Source organism: Oncorhynchus masou, chromosome 13 (assembly GCF_036934945.1).
Source record: "Oncorhynchus masou masou isolate Uvic2021 chromosome 13, UVic_Omas_1.1, whole genome shotgun sequence".
Lineage (NCBI taxonomy): Eukaryota > Metazoa > Chordata > Actinopteri > Salmoniformes > Salmonidae > Oncorhynchus > Oncorhynchus masou.
In genome coordinates, this window is record NC_088224.1 from 20967610 (window position 1) to 20984203 (window position 16594).

A 16594-nucleotide genomic window follows, 5' to 3' on the forward strand; every position below is an offset into this window, starting at 1 on the left:
TTTTTGTGACTCCTCTCTTTGGCTGGACAAATGGCTGTGTTTTTCTGTGACTTGGCTCTGACCTAATAATCGTTTGTGGTGCTTTCGCCATAAAGCCTATTTGAAATCGGACACTGTGGTGGGATTAACAAGAAGTGTATCTTTAAAATGGTGTGAAATACTTATATGTTTGAGGAATTTTAATTGTGGGATTTCTGTTGTTTTGAATTTGGCGACCTGCACTATTCACTGGCTGATGTTATATAGATCAGGTTAGCGGGATCTCAGCCCTATTAAGGAGTATAGTGAAGTAAAAGTAAAAGCAGTCAAAAATATAAATGCTAATGTAAAGTACAGATACCCCCAAAAATGACTTAAGTAGTACTTTAAATAATTTTTACACCACTGGAGGTTATTCCTGAGTTCATGTAGTACTCTCTCTGTCGTAGTCTCTCTGTAGTATTCTCTCTGAAGTACTCTCTCTGTAGTACTCGCTTTATAGTACTCTCTCAGTAGTGTCGTACCCCTCTCTGTAGTACTCTCTCTGTTGTACTTTCTCTGGCATACTCTCGCTTTTGACACCTTGTAGCCCATGCCCTGATACATTTAGTCTGTACTGAAGGCAATGGGGTGTGCAACTCAATATTAGGAATGTGTTCCTAATGTTTTGTTCACTCAATATATACTTTTTCATTTTTTTCTCATCCCCCTTATCCTTTCTTCTGTACCCCCACCTTCTCCTCTCGGTGCCCCAGTGTGTCTTTTATACAGATTTCAAAGCCAGAACCTCGCCAACCCTGACATAACATTGCCATGTAGCACGTTGAAATCCTATAAAAATAGCTGTGTGTGTGTGTGTGTACTGTATTTTTCTGTGAATTAAACATCTGTTTGGGAAACTGCATGTAAAGAACTGCATGTGTGTTCTGAAAGTGTGTTCGGTATTGGTATACCAAATGCACACTCCAAATGCACGTGTGTGATTGTATGTGTGTTCAGTATGTTTGTGTATGTTTGCCTGGCTGTTTACCAACACATGAATAGGATTTATATATCCCAGGGCTTTCCACCGTATATTTTATTTATTTAGTTTATAAAATCATCCCGCCTTCTTCCCATTCAGCTGCCTCTCAATGTCACTTTGATGATACGTTGTCTCAGGGCGTTTGTGTGTGTGTTTGTGTGCATGTGTGCTTGTGTGGGGCCTGTGAGCATGTGTGCATCTCTCTGTGTGTGCGTGTGTGTGTGTGCGTGTGTGCGTGTGTGTGTGTGTGTGTGTGTGTGTGTGTGTGTGTGTGTGTGTGTGTGTGTGTGTGTGTGTGTGTGTGTGTGTGTGTGTGTGTGTGTGTGTGTGTGTGTGTGTGTGTGTGTGTGTGTGTGTGTGTGTGTGTGTTAGATCAGTTAGAGCAGTCATTCTTATCGGGTTCAGCCAACCAGAGTCTGTGGGGCATGGCATTAGGCTGTCTTTCTGGGTTTTCTTTCAAACACGATACAGTATATGCAATCCAATGAATGATTAAAACTACTTAAGTACAATTCTAGAAAACTATCTTGTCTCAATACAATGGACAAGACTATGTCTACCTCAAGCACTAAAAGTGTCAAGTAGCCAATAGTCTACTTTCTTCCCCTCTGTGGTAACTTGCCCACAGCTCAAGAGCTGTAGCCCTTTTGTTACTTGTAGGCTGGGAGTCAGGAACCAAGTGCAGAAGGTCAATTTAATGAAGATAAGCGAACAGACCGCAAAAAAAAACCAATACTTCCTGATGACTGAGGCTACTGAGGGCTAAATAAAGGGAAGGTAATCAAGGTGATGATGAAGTCAAGGTGTGCGTAATGATGGGGAGCAGGTGTGCGTAATGATGGTTGCCATGGCCGGTAGTTAGAAGACCGGCAACTTTGAGCGCTGGAGAGGGGGAGCTGGAGTAGGCGTGACACATTTACAGCAGTCAAATGACCTAGTGGCCTCATGGGTGGAATGTTTTTCATATTTTTCACAATTTCATAATTAATGAATAAACTGTCTTTAAAAAATGAACGCTGAAAATCCGGTGTTTCTATGTCAAGCAGTTTTGTTACATTTCATTATTCTGTGATGTATGCAATGTGTAATATTAAACTCATTGAGCACTTCAGTAAGGCCATTCTACTGCCAATGTTTGTCTACAGTGATTGCATAGCTGTGTGCTTAATTGTATACCCCTGTCAGCAACGGGTGTGGCTGAAATAGTCAAATCCACATCATTTGAAGGGGTGTCCACATACTTGCACATACAGTTGAAGTCAAAAGTTTACATACACCTTAGCCAAATACATTTAAACTCAGTTTTTCACAATTCCTGACATTTAATCCAAGTTAAAAAAATCCTGTTTTAGGTAAGGTAGGATCACCACTTTATTTTAAGAATGTGAAATGTCAAAATAATAGTAGAGAGAAGGATTTATTTCCACTTTTATTTCTTTCATCACATTCCCAGTGGGTCAGAAGTTTACATACACTCAATTAGTATTTGGTAGCATCACCTTTACATTTTTTGACTTGGGTCAAATGTGTCGGGAAGCCTTCCACAAACTTCCCACAATAAGTTGGATGAATTCTGGCCCTTTTTTTCTGACAGAGCTGGTGTAACTGAGTCAGGTTTGTAGGCCTCCTTGCTCGCACACGCTTTTTCAGTTCTGCCCACAAATGTTCTATGGGATTAATTTCAGGGCTTTGTGATGGCCAATCCAATACCTTGACTTTGTTGTCCTTAAGCCCTTTTGCCACAACTTTGGAAGTATGCTTTGGGGTCATTGTCAGTTTGGAAGACCCATTTGCGACCAAGCTTTAACTTCCTGACTGTTGTCTTGAGATGTTGCTTCAATATATCCACATAATTTTCCTGCCCCATGAAGCCATCTATTTTGTGAAGTAAACCAGTCCATCCTGCAGCAAAGCACCCCCACAACATGATGCTGCCACCCCCGTGCTTCAAGGTTGAGATTGTGTTCGGCGGCTTGCAAGCCTCTCGCTTTTTCATCCAAGCATAACAATGGTCATTATGACCAAAAAATTATAGTTTTGTTTCATCAGACCAGAGGACATTTCCCCAAAAGTACGATCTTTGTCCCCATGTGCAGTTGCAAACCATAGTCTAGCTTTTTTCTGGCGATTTTGGAGTAGTGCCTTTTTCCTTGCTGAGAAGCCTTTCAGGTTATGTCGATATAGGACTCGTTTTACTATAGATACTTTTGTACCTGTTTCCTCCAGCATCTGCACAAGGTCCTTTGCTGTTTTTCTGGGATTGATTTGCACTTTTCGCACCAAAGTACGTTCATCTCTAGGAGACAGAATGTGTCTCCTTCCTGAGCGGTGTGACGGCTGCATGGTCCCATGGTGTTTATACTTGCGTACTCTTGTTTGTACAGATGAATGTGGTAGCTTCAGGCATTTGGAAATTGCTCCCAAGGATGAACCAGACTTGTGGAAGTCTACAATATTTTTACTGAAGTCTTGGCTGATTTCTTTTGATTTTCCCGTGATGTCAAGCAAAGAGGCACTGAGTTTGAAGAAAGGCCTTGAAATACATCCACAGGTATACCTCCAATTGACTCAAATTATGTCAGTTAGCCTATCAGAAGCTTCTAAAGCAATGACATTATTTTCTGGAATTTTCCAAGCGGTTTAAAAGCAGTCAATTTAGTGTATGTAAACATCTGAAAAATGATTTTTGTCATGCCTAAAGTATATGTCCTAACTGACTTGCCAAACCTATAGTTTGTTAACAACACATTTGTGGAGTGGTTGTGTATGTAAACTTCCGACTTCAACTGTATATAGTGTACTTTGTGTCCCTCATTTAGTCACATGATTCCTTTATTTTGGTGTTTCCTCTAGAGCAGACACACCTTTATTTGCTTCAGTATTGTATTGCATTTTATATTCAATGAGGGAGGGATTGTATCTCCTCTCTCCAGGTTGCTTGGCATATATTGGTTGCCTCAGAGTCATAATTTCTAAAGAACTTCAGATAAGTAGAGAAGCATCTCTAGTGCCTCTATGTGGATTCACTTTGAGGAGAAAAGTTGGCTTCATTCTAGGATTTTCTAAATATGATTGATAGGAACCACATAGAGTTCCAACACTGAAGGGACTCAATAGAAAGACCGATTTATTTGAGCAATAATGTTTTTTGTCGCTTTGTTGAACGAGAACGTCACATACTGTTAGCCGTTCTCATCTGTACATGTTTTCAATTAGTCAGGTTTCAGCAGACGGTTTCCCTCCTTCCCGCTTCGCCCAAAATCAGCAAACCACACATTGTTCACCAAACCCTGAAGTGTTTCAGTGTCCAGAGCCTTGGAATGTTTGAAGAGCTGCATCTCATTTTCAGTTTCAGGATGTTGTTCTGCTAAGTTTTGTTGTATTCCCAAACTCACAATGTATTCCTTTTTCCGCACACCAATTAGTGAAGTATGTCAGTGCCCACTTTGTTTGTTTCATGGTGTTCTTTTCGTTAAGGTTTCCTTCAAATTCATCTCAAAGCCTATTCTCTACATGGGCATGGCGAGCTATTGTTGATGTAGCCATGTTATCAAGGTGAAAAGGCTAAATGTCATAGTCATGGTATACGGTCTCACATACACATGAATGAATACTGTTTTAGCCAATCAGCATCCAGTAGCCAAACTACCCGGTTGAAAAAAAGGCCCATTGATTTTACCTGCTCTATGACGAGACACTTGCTTTTTTTTACCTTTATTTGACTAGGCAAGTCAGGTAAAGAACAAATTCTTATTTTCAATGACAGCCTAGGAACAGTGGGTTAATTGCCTTTTCAGGGGCAGAAAGACAGATTTTTTCCATGTCAGCTCTGGGATTTGAACTTGTAATCTTTTGGATACTAGGCCAACACTCTAACCACTAGGCTACCACTCCACACCAGCTTCATCAAGACTACTATTATTTTCTAACTAGCAAGGCTACAATTATGCTTCTTCACCGTAATCTGTGCACCCCTCTCTGGGTGTAGTGGAATATAGGCCTGTACCATACTATTCTATTTTCAACAGTGACCCTGGTGAACTTCTGCACTGGCAGTTCTTTTCAGTCTTCATCAAGAGCAGAATGGATTGAATTGATTTGACAGGTTTTAAGTATTAATGATAGCTGTAGGCTAGATGGGACTTATCAAGGGAGCATCAAAGACGTTCAGGCTGCTTTGCTTCGGTTTATGAGTATGCGTATTAACATAATGTCAAATATTTCATTTTTCATTATGTTTACCTGTATTTTAAGTTATATTACTCTCTCTGTCGTAGTCTCTCTGTCGTAGGATCTCTGCCGTACTCACTCTGCCGTACTCACTCTGTGGTACTCATTCTGCCGTACTCACTCTGTTGTACTCTCTCTGTCGTAGTCTCTCTGTCATAGGCTCTCTGCCGTACTCACTCTGTCATACTCATTCTGCCGTACTCACTCTGTTGTACTCTCTCTGTCGTAGTCTCTCTGTCGTAAGCTCTCTGTCATAGGCTCTCTGCCGTACTCACTCTGAGGTAGTCATTCTGTCGTACTCATTCTGCCGTACTCTGTTGTACTCTCTCTGTCGTAGGCTCTCTGTCGTAGGCTCTCTGCCGTACTAACTCTGAGGTAGTCATTCTATCGTACTCATTCTGCCGTACTCTGTTGTACTCTCTCTGTCGTAGGCTCTCTGTCGTAGGCTCTCTGCCGTACTAACTCTGAGGTAGTCATTCTATCGTACTCATTCTGCCGTACTCTGTTGTACTCTCTCTGTCGAAGTCTCTCTGTCGTACTCATTCTGCCGTACTCTGTTGTACTCTCTCTGTCGAAGTCTCTCTGTCGTAGGCTCTCTGCCGTACTCACTCTGAGGTAGTCATGCTGTCGTACTCATTCTGCCGTACTCTGTTGTACTCTCTCTGTCGAAGTCTCTCTGTCGTAGGCTCTCTGCCGTACTCACTCTGTGGTAGTCATTATGTCGTACTCATACTGCTGTACTCACTCTGTTGTACTCTCTCTGTCGTAGTCTCTCTGTAATAGTCTCTCTGCTGTACTCTCTCTGCTGTACTCACTCTGCCGTACTCACTCTGTTGTACTCTCTCGGTCGTATTCTCTCTGCTGTACCCACTCTGCTGTACTCACTCTACTGTACTCACTCTGCTGTACTCTCTCTGTTGTACTCTCTCTGCTGTACTCACTCTGTTGTACTCACTCTGTCGTATTATCTATGTAATACTCTCTCTGCTGTACTCTCTCTGCTGTATTCTCTCTGCTGTACTCACTCTGTTGTACTCACTCTGTTGTACTCACTTTGTTGTACTCACTCTGTCGTATTCTCTCTGTAATACTCTCTCTGCCGTACTCACTCTGTTGTGCTGTCTCTGTCATAGTCTCTCTGTCGTAGGCTCTCTGCCGTACTCACTCTACGGTACTCACTCATTGGTAGTCATTCTGTCGTACTCATTCTGCTGTACTCACTCTGTTGTACTCTTTCTGTCGAAGTCTCTCTGTCGTAGGCTCTCTGCCGTACTCACTCTGTTGTACTCTCTCTGTCGTAGTCTCTCTGTTGTAGGCTCTCTGCGGTACTCACTCTGCGGTAGTCATTCTGTCGTACTCATTCTGCCGTACTCACTCTGTTGTACTCTCTCTCTGTCGTAGTCTCTTTGTCGTAGGCTCTCTGTCGTACTCACTCTGTGGTAGTCATTCTGTCATACTCATTCTGCCGCACTCACTCTGTTGTACTCTCTCTGTCGTATTCTCTCTGTAATAGTCTCTCTGCTGTACTCTCTCTTCCGCACTCTGTTGCACTCACTCTGTTGTACTCTCTCGGTCGTATTCTCTCTGCTGTACTCACTCTGCGGTGCTCACTATGCTGTACTCACTATGCTGTACTCACTCTGCTGTACTCTCTCTGTTGTACTCACTCTGTTGTATTCTCTCTGTAATACTCTCTCTGCTGTACTCTCTCTGCTGTACTCACTCTGCTGTACTCACTCTGCTGTACTCACTCTGCTGTACTCACTCTGCTGTACTCACTCTGTTGTACTCTCTTTGTCATACTCACTCTGTTGTACTCTCTCTGCTGTACTCTCTCTGCTGTACTCCCTCTGCTGTACTCACTCTGTTGTACTCACTCTGCTGTACTCACTCGGTCGTACTCTCTCGGTCGTACTCTCTCTGTTGTACTCACTCTGCAGTATTCTCTATTCTCTATCTCTATTTTACTCTCACTATTGACACCTTGTAGTCCATGCCCTGACAAATTGATTCTGTTCTGAAGGCAAAGGGGTGTGCAACTCAATATTAGGAAGGTGTTCCTAATGTTTTGATCACTCAGTGTATACTTCAGGACTTATATTTACATTTCTCTATCTTTCTCTCAATTCAATGCAATTGAAGTTCAATTAAATGGCTGTATTGGCATGGGAAACATATGTTAACATTGCCAAAGCAAGAGAAGTAGATAATAAACAAAAGTGAAATAAACGTAAAATATTTACACTAAACATTACACTCACAGTTCCAAAAAAATAAAGACAGTTCAAATGTCATGTTATGTGTATATATAGTGTTGTAATAGTTTGCACATAGTTAAGGTATAAAAGGGAAAAAAACAAATATGGGTTGTATTTACAATGGTGTTTGTTCTTCACTGGTTGCCCTTTTCTTGTGGCAACAGGTCACACATTTTGTTGCTTTGATGGCACACTGTGGTACTTCACTCAAAACATATGGAAGTTTATCAAAATTGGGTTTGTTTTCTAAATCTTTGTGGATCTGTGTAATCTGAGGAAAACATGTGTCTCTAATATGGTCATACATTTGTCAGGAGGTTAGGAAGTGCATCTCAGTTTCCACCTCCTTTTGTTGGCAGTGTGCATGTAGCCTGTCTTCTCTTGAGAACCTGGTCTGCCTACGGCGGCCTTTCTCAATAGCACGGCAATGCTCACTGATTCTGTACATAGTCAAAGTTTTCCTTAAGTTTGGGTCAGTCACAGGGGTCAAGTATTCTACGACTGTGTACTCTCTGTTTTGGGCCAAATATCGTTCGAGTTTGCTCAGATTTTTTATTAATTATTTCTAATGTGTCAAGTAATTATCTCTGTCTCTCTCGCCACTTCCTATTAATATCCATCCCTCTTACTCTCTCTCTCTCCCTTCCCCACTATTCCAGTCCCTCTCTCTCCCTGATCTCTCTCTACTCTCTGACTGGTTGGGAGCATTAGAAAAGGCCTGGTTGATTGTTGTGAAACACTGATCCTCTCTCTGCTCCCTCTCTGATATTTTGCTGCCATGCTGTTTGAGGGCCCAAATCCCTTTGCCATGCTAGTGAAATTATCGTCAATTTGATTTGGAGAGATAAATTAACCAGCGCTGTGAGGCCTGGCCTGTCTGACGGTATAACCAGCATGTCACTGACACTTAAATGTTGGTGGGAGGTTTGAGTGACGCTGTTTCTTTGACAAGTTGATGGGCCCTCCTGTCTGCTCCTGCGATTTACGTTGACACCCTCGACAACATGACACATAGCAGTAACACACACACACCAACAAATTCAAATCCTTTGTGCCAGCAATTTGCAATTTACGTCTATCATCTGCAAACACTCATCAACATAATCCTGTAATAAACTCTATTAACAAAACACACACACACTTGATGTCAGTCATCATGTAAACACACATTTTAATGGCTCCAGTTTCACCATTTCAATAGGATTAGCATGTAGATTGGTGTGTCAATGGTTTGATTTGACTTTGGAAAGTGAAGTTATGAGGGTAAAGGGACAACATTGGTACAGACTAAGAGACACCAACAGACAGCTAGGGCACTAGGTTCAGCTTGTAACAACAGTTATACAGGATGGGTTTGTCTTTCAAGAGCATATTTATCATCCCTTGTTAAATCATGGTATATCATGGTACTGACTATGACTGATAAGAGGTTGTCCCTCCTAGCTATCTTTAGATGAATGCACTAAGTGTAATCACTCTGGATAAGAGCGTCTGCTAAATGACAAAAATGTGAAATGTAAATGTACATTTTTATTGTTTATGAATTGATCCAATGGGTCTTTGGTGAGGAGGACATTATCCCCTTATACAGGTAATAACCCAGCAAACAAGCACACACACACACACACGCAAACATGCACATACACACTCACTGTGTCTGCATCCTCTATTCGGTAGCATCAAGGCCTCTTATAGTGGGGATCTGATGAGATCTGATGAGGAATGTAGAGTTTGGTTAAAGGAGAGGTTTCTTCCAACACCTCTGAGATCTCTGATGTAATCTGTTCCTGTCTGGAGATAGATAGATCATTACTCCTACTCTTCTAGACCATGGGAACACACACACACGCACGAGCATACACACATACACACACACACACACACACACACGAACACATATCTCAGAGACCTGGCCGTGTGGTGCCAGGACAACAACCTCTGCCTCAACGTGATCAAGACAAAGGAGATGATTGTTTACTACTGGAAAAGTAGGACTGAGCACGCCCCCATTCTCATCGACGATGCTGTAGTGGAGCAGTTTGAGAGCTTCAAGTTCCTTGGTGTTAACATCACCAAAAAACTAACATGGTCCAAAACCTTTTCCCCCTCAGGAGACTGAAAATATTTGTCATGTGTCCTCAGATCCTCAAAAGGTTGTTAAAGCTGCACCATCGAGAGCATCCTGACTGGTTACATCGCTGCCTGGTATGGCACCTGCTCGGCCTACGACCATAAGGCACTACAGAGGGTAGTGTGTTCGGCCCAGTACATCACTGGGGCCAAACTCCCCGCCATCCAGGACCTCTATACCAGGCCGTGTCAGAAGAAGGCCTTAAAAATTTACTTCAGCCACCCTAGTACATAGACTGTTCTCTCTGCTACCGCACAGCAAGCGGTACAGGAGCGCCAAGTCTTGGTCCAAGAAGCTTCCAAACAGCTTCTACCCCCAGGCCATAAGACTCCTGAACATATAATAAAATGGCTACCAGACTATTTGCATTGTTACCCCCCCCCCTCCTTTATGCTGCTGCTATTCTCTGTTTATTATCTATGCATAGTCACTTTCACTCTACCTACATGTACATATTACCTCAATTACCTCAATTACCTCGACTAACCGGTGCCCCCACAAATTGACTCTGTACTATATAACAACTGTTATTTTACTGCTGTTCTTTAATTATTTGTTACTTTTTTTTACTTTAAGTTTTGGGATTTTTCTTAAAACTGAATTTTTGGTCAAAGGCTTGTAAGTAAGCATTTCACTGTAAGGTCTACACCTGTTGTATTCGGCACATGTAACAAATAAAATGTGATTTGATTTGATGTCACACACACACACACACGTCTGCAATGTAATGAGGACTCTTGAATACTCGGCCGGCAGATATCGAGCCCTATTTGTGCTTTCACGGGGAAAATTTGGATAGATGGGTAAAGTAATTTCACGTGAAAGTAATTTCACCCAAACCCAAAACTGGAGAGGGAACACATCAGCCAGGCTATCAGCTATTCTTCATGCTATTGTAAGAGCCAGACTGGCAAAACACAAAAGGTCACGGCAAGAAGCAGCCATAAGTCAGCAAGGAGAGAAAAATACAGAATTGACGCTGGAGGAAATGAACAGAGGAGAGAGTGGGAGGGGGGAGAGAGAGATATGAGGGGTTTACATATTCATTTTTGTGAACACTTGCTCTCCACTAAATCGTGGGCATTCATTTGGAGTTGGTCCCTCATAACAGCCTCCCCAGGGAAGGCATTCCACTAGAAGTTGGAACATTGCTGCGGGGACTTGCTTCCATTCAGCCACAAGAGCATTAGTGTGGTTGGGCAGTGATGTTGGGCGATTAGGACTGGCTCGCAGTTCCAAATCATCCCAAAAGCTGTTCGATGGGGTTGAGGTCAGGACTCAAGTTCTTCCGCATTGATCTCGACAAACCATTTTTGTATGGACCTCGCTTTGGGCATGGGGGCATTGCAATGCTGAAACAGGAAAGGGCCTTCCCCAAACTGTTGCCACAAAGTTGGAAGCACAGAATAGTCTATAATGTCATTGTATGCCGTAGCATTAAGATTTGCTTTCACTTGAACCACGAGGCCTTGTTCAAACCATGAAACAGCCCCATACCATTATTCCTCCTCTGCCAAACTTTACAGTTGGAACTATGCATTGGGGCAGGTAGCGTTCTCATGGCATCCGCAAATCCAGATTCGTTTGTCGGACTACCAGATGGTGAAGCGTGATACGTCACTCCAGAGAACGCTTTTCCACTGCTCCATAGTCCAGTGACGGCGAGCATTACACCACCACAGCTGAGCCATTTTTACTACTACATGTTCCCCCTTTTCTATAACAGCAGTTGGACATGTGGCATCCTATGACGGTGCCACATTGTATGTTTAAGGATTTTTTCTTTCCTTCTTGTTTTCAGGTAGGAAAGGAAGAAAGGCATAAATGGATAACGTTGTTTCTACATCCTTTCTCGCTCTCTCACTCTACCCCCCCCCACACACACACACACACCGTTCTCTCTCTCTCTCTTTCTATGGTTCACCCTGTCTTTAGGCTCTATTAATGTCATCCGAGCCCTCGCCTCAATACAACATGATTGATCTGACTCATTATTAGTGATGAGTGTGTGTCTATCCCCAAACGTCTAGTGTTGGAGACCACAGCTTCAGTTTACTGGAGCACTCACAAACCCTGTCTGGTTGACCTACAGTGGGGAGAACAAGTATTAGGTACACTTCAACTGTGAGAGACGGAATCTAAAACAAAAATCCAGAAAATCACATTGTATGATTTTTAAGTAATTAATTTAATTTGCACTCACAGTTGAAGTGTACCTATGATAAAAATTACAGACCTCTACATGCTTTGTAAGTAGGAAAATCTTGAAAATCGGCAGTGTATCAAATACTTGTTCTCCCCCACTGTATGAGTTGAATCAATGTTAGAAATCATCACAAATTACATCAAGCTAATTGATTTCAATATTGATTTAAAATATATTCACACACTAATTGTTTTGATGTCATATTTTGTGAGAATGGAATGTTTGTCTGGGGAATTTACTTCAAGCATTTTATGTATTTTCAGGGGGAGGTTGAATAAAGTGTTATTATAAAATATGGAAATGTTTCGTAATAGCCATCCAGCTGGGTTGTTTGGTTCCATCTGCCATCATAAAATTGCAGCCACATGTCTGTCCAATCTGTCTTCATAAGATGGCCGCTGTCTCTATGTCCTGCCACAGTGGACACGCACCTGGGTTAGAGTCAGCCAGCCAATCAGAGGGCTGCCGTCTGTATAATCACTGAGACTAGAGGGATGGAGGGACGGACACACATATGCGGCATCCACACCTGGTATATGCTACACACTCATACTCTCACACAGTCATATTCTCACAAACAGGCATGAAAATAGTCAAGGGAAAAACAGTACTGTTTTCTAAAGGTAATATTAAAAGTAATGGAGATGACAGAAAATGAAAACATTGTACAGTACCTAAACAGAGCATACATTTACCAGAACAATACATACTGCATATGCATTCCATCCCACTTGACATTTTGCCATGTATTCATGTGTTATTTAATGCATTTCTACGGGCCAAAAGCAGACTAACCAAATTCTATGTTTCATCAAATACTGTCTTAATCATTTATTTTGATAGCTACAGGGGTCCTTAAATTCAACATCAAATAGCTAGTAGGAGGGGTACCAAGCTAGCATATATCATTGTTTTAAGATGGTCTTACCATGGATAATTTAGTTGTTTGATTTTGAATTTAGGACCCCTTAAGGTATGAAAACATTTTGTTGATAAAATATTGAATTTGGGCTTTACTGCTATAACCCATATATGTAACAGATTTATAAATGGTAAAAAAAGACAGTCAAAAAGAAATCACAAGGAATAAGGTCTATCAGTGTCTGTCCAATATCTAGGAGAGCTCAGGAAATAACAAAACAAATATATATATATATATATTTTTAACACATATTTAACCCCTTATTTCTGTTGGCACAAAACTACCTCCATACCTCCATTAATTGGTTTACCTTCAGGGACAAGTGTTTGTGAGAGTCTCCCCTTTCCATAGTTCAGTCATATTAGTTTGTAGCTTTTGGATGCCACAGACGTTTTCTTCAGATTACCAATTTTCAATATGTTTCGGTAGCTCGGCCGCCTTCCACCGCTCGGCCAGTAATTCTGCAAAAAAAAGTGTGGCAAACTAATAAGCTTTTTTGTCCTGAATACAAATAGTTATATACACAACACATCACTGAGTACCACTCTCCACATTTTCAAGCATGATTGTGGCTGCAGCATGTTATGGGTATGCTTGTCATCGGCAAGGTCTGGGGAGTTGTTCTAGATAAAAAAAAAGGAATGGAGCTAAGCACAGGCAAAATCCCATAAGAAAACTTGGTTCAGTCTGCTGTCCACTAGACACTGGGAGATGAATTCACCTTTCAGCAGGACAATAATCTAAAACACAAGGCCAAATTTACACCTGAATTGTGTGCCAAGAAACCAGTGAATGTTCCTTAGTGGTGAGTTACAGTTTTGACTTAAATCTGCTTGAAAATCTATGGCAAGACTTGTAAATCGCTGTCAAGCAATGATCAACAACCAACTTGACAGAGCTTGAATCATTTTATAAAGAATAATGGGCATTCCAGGTGTGCAAAGCTCTTTGAGACTTACACCAAAATACTCACAGCTGTTAACGCTGTCAAATTATTATTAGATATATATATATATATATTTTTACACTGACCCAAGCAGTGAATACTTATCATTTCAACATACTGTATATTTCTTTTTTTTTTTTACTTTCATTAATGACAATTAAATCAATTTGAACACAAAATGATGAAGAAATTCAAAAATCCAAGGGGGGCGGGTGAATACTTATGATAATTAACTCCTCTATATACTATACGTTTCTATACTGGTAAAAGGCAAAAGACCCTAGAGCCCAATATCTCCCTACCGCTACCCTCTCTTCCTCTTTATCAGAGCACACGACATCCAGCATGGGTCACTTACTTTGCTCACACATATCTCTCTCACACACAAACACTAACTCACACATATCTCTCTCACACAGAAACACTAACTCACAAATATCTCTCTCACACACAAACACTAACTCACACATATGCATTCAAGGACTTTGTCATACATAGGAAACACACAATCTCACTTGTACACACAGATTGTAACCCTTTCAGACCCTCTCTTCCATAAGAGAATAACCCTGTCTGTGCTCTTCAGAAGCCCATTCACGCCTCATAGGACTCACAAACACACACACACACACACACACACACACAACGCATAGGCTGTCTCACATGGTAATGGCGTGTTTCGCAACTAGAAAGAGGAGTCACGTGTGTGTGTGTGTGTGTGTGTGTGTGTGTGTGTGTGTGTGTGTGTGTGTGTGTGTGTGTGTGTGTGTGTGTGTGTGTGAGTGTGTATCTGAGTTTTAGGGTGGTTTTATGTAATCAAAGGGAATAGTAAAGTAACATTTTAATTCCCCAACCCTGCACCTCTCATCATGAGCCCCTGGTTAAATATGGATGTTATGTTATAGTGGGGAACATCCTTTACCAAGCAGAAAATGGTGTGTGTGTGTGTGTGTGTGTGTGTGTGTGTGTGTGTGTGTGTGTGTGAGTGTGTGTGTGTGTGTGTGTGTGTGTGTGTGTGTGTGTGTGTGTGTGTGTGTGTGTGTGTGCGTGTGCGTGTGCGTGTGCGTGTGTGTGTGTGTGCTTGCTTGCTTGCTTGTGTGTTTAGAACAGTGGTTCCCAACCATTTTCGGTTTCAACCAACAGAATTAGACTCTTCCTGGAGTAGCCCTGATGTTCCCCTTCATGTGCATTTTACAAGTTCTCAAGAACCACACGTGGATAGGCCAAGTACCCCCAGGGGTCACAGTACCCGTGCTTGGGAACCACTGGTTTAGAACATAGTGAGGCAAAGCAATTACAATGTGTGAAGTGTATTAAAATATGTTTCTACTGGATAAGAATTAAGGTGGATCTACTTTTATGTATTTTCTGTTCTGATTCATATTCATACGTTCTTAAGTACAGTATAAGTGGCAAAATCACATCATTTTTCAATCAAATGTTCCAACTAGGCTTTTTAATGCTGTCCATATTTCCCCTCCAATTTAAAAATTCCGCTCTCCACCCCTCAGCTCTTTCCCATCTCTCTCTCTCTCTCTCTCTCTCTCTCGCTCTCTCTCTGTTTCTCTCTGTCTCTGTCAATTCAATTCAATTCAATTCAAGGGGCTTTATTTGCATAGGAAACATATGCTTACATATGCGAAACCGATGAAAAAAATGAAATAAACTGTGAAGTGGTGAGGTTGGACCCAGGTGCAGAGAAGAGACCAGACGAGGAATCATTGGTTAACTTCTTGGTAACAGGGGGGCAGTATTGAGTAGCTTGGATGAATAAGGTGCCCAGAGTAAACTGCCTGCTACTCTGTCCCAGATAATAATATATGCATATATATAGGTTCGTTTCTAAAACGGTATGAATGAGGTCTGTGAGTATAACAGAACTCATATGGCAGGCAAAAACATGAGACAAATTCAACCAGGAAGTGGGAAATCTGAGGTTTGTAGTTTCATTGAAGTGATTGCCTATCCAATATGCTGTGTCTATGGGGCATATTACACTTCCCAAAGCATCCAGCAGATGTCAACAGTCTTTAGAATGCTGTTTTTAGGCTTCTATTGTGGAAGGGGGTCGAATAAGAGCTGTTTCAACAAGTGGACTAGGCTGTGGCCAATCAGTTGTTTACTGCACAGTCACATGGGCGTGCTGTTCCTTTTTTTTCCTCTGTAATGAATACGCTATTGTCCGGTTGGAATATTATTGAAGATTTATTATAAAAAGACCCTAAGGATTGATTGTAAACATCGTTTGACATGTTTCTACAAACTGTAATGTAACTCTTTTGACTTTTCGTTTGGATTTTGCACTCGCGCATTGTACCTTTGGATTAGTGAACTAAACGAGCGAACAAAAGGAAGGTAATTTGGACTTAAATATGGACGTAATCGAACAAAACAAACATTTCTTGTGGAAGTGGGAGTCCTGGGAGTGCATTCCGACGAATATCAGCAAAGATAAGTGAAGATTTATAATGCTATTTATGACTTTTGTTGACTCCACAATTTGGCGGTTAACTGTATTGCTTGCTTTTGTGGCTGAATGCTGTTCTCAGATTATTGAATATTGTGGTTTTGCCGTAAAGCTTTTTTGAAATGTGACACAGCCGTTGCATTAAGAACAAGTTTATCTTTAATTCTATGTAAAACATGTATCTTTCATCAAAGTATATGATGAGTATTTTTGTTATTTTATGTGGCTCTCTGCAATTTCTACGGATGTTTTGGAAGCATTTCTGAACATGGCGCCAATGTAAACTGAGGTTTTTGGATATAAAAATGTACTTGATTGAACAAAACATGCATGTATTGTGTAATGTTGAGTCCTGGGAGTGTCATCTGATGAAGATCGTCAAAGGTTAGTGATTAATTTTATCTATATTTCTTTTTTTTGTGACACCTTTC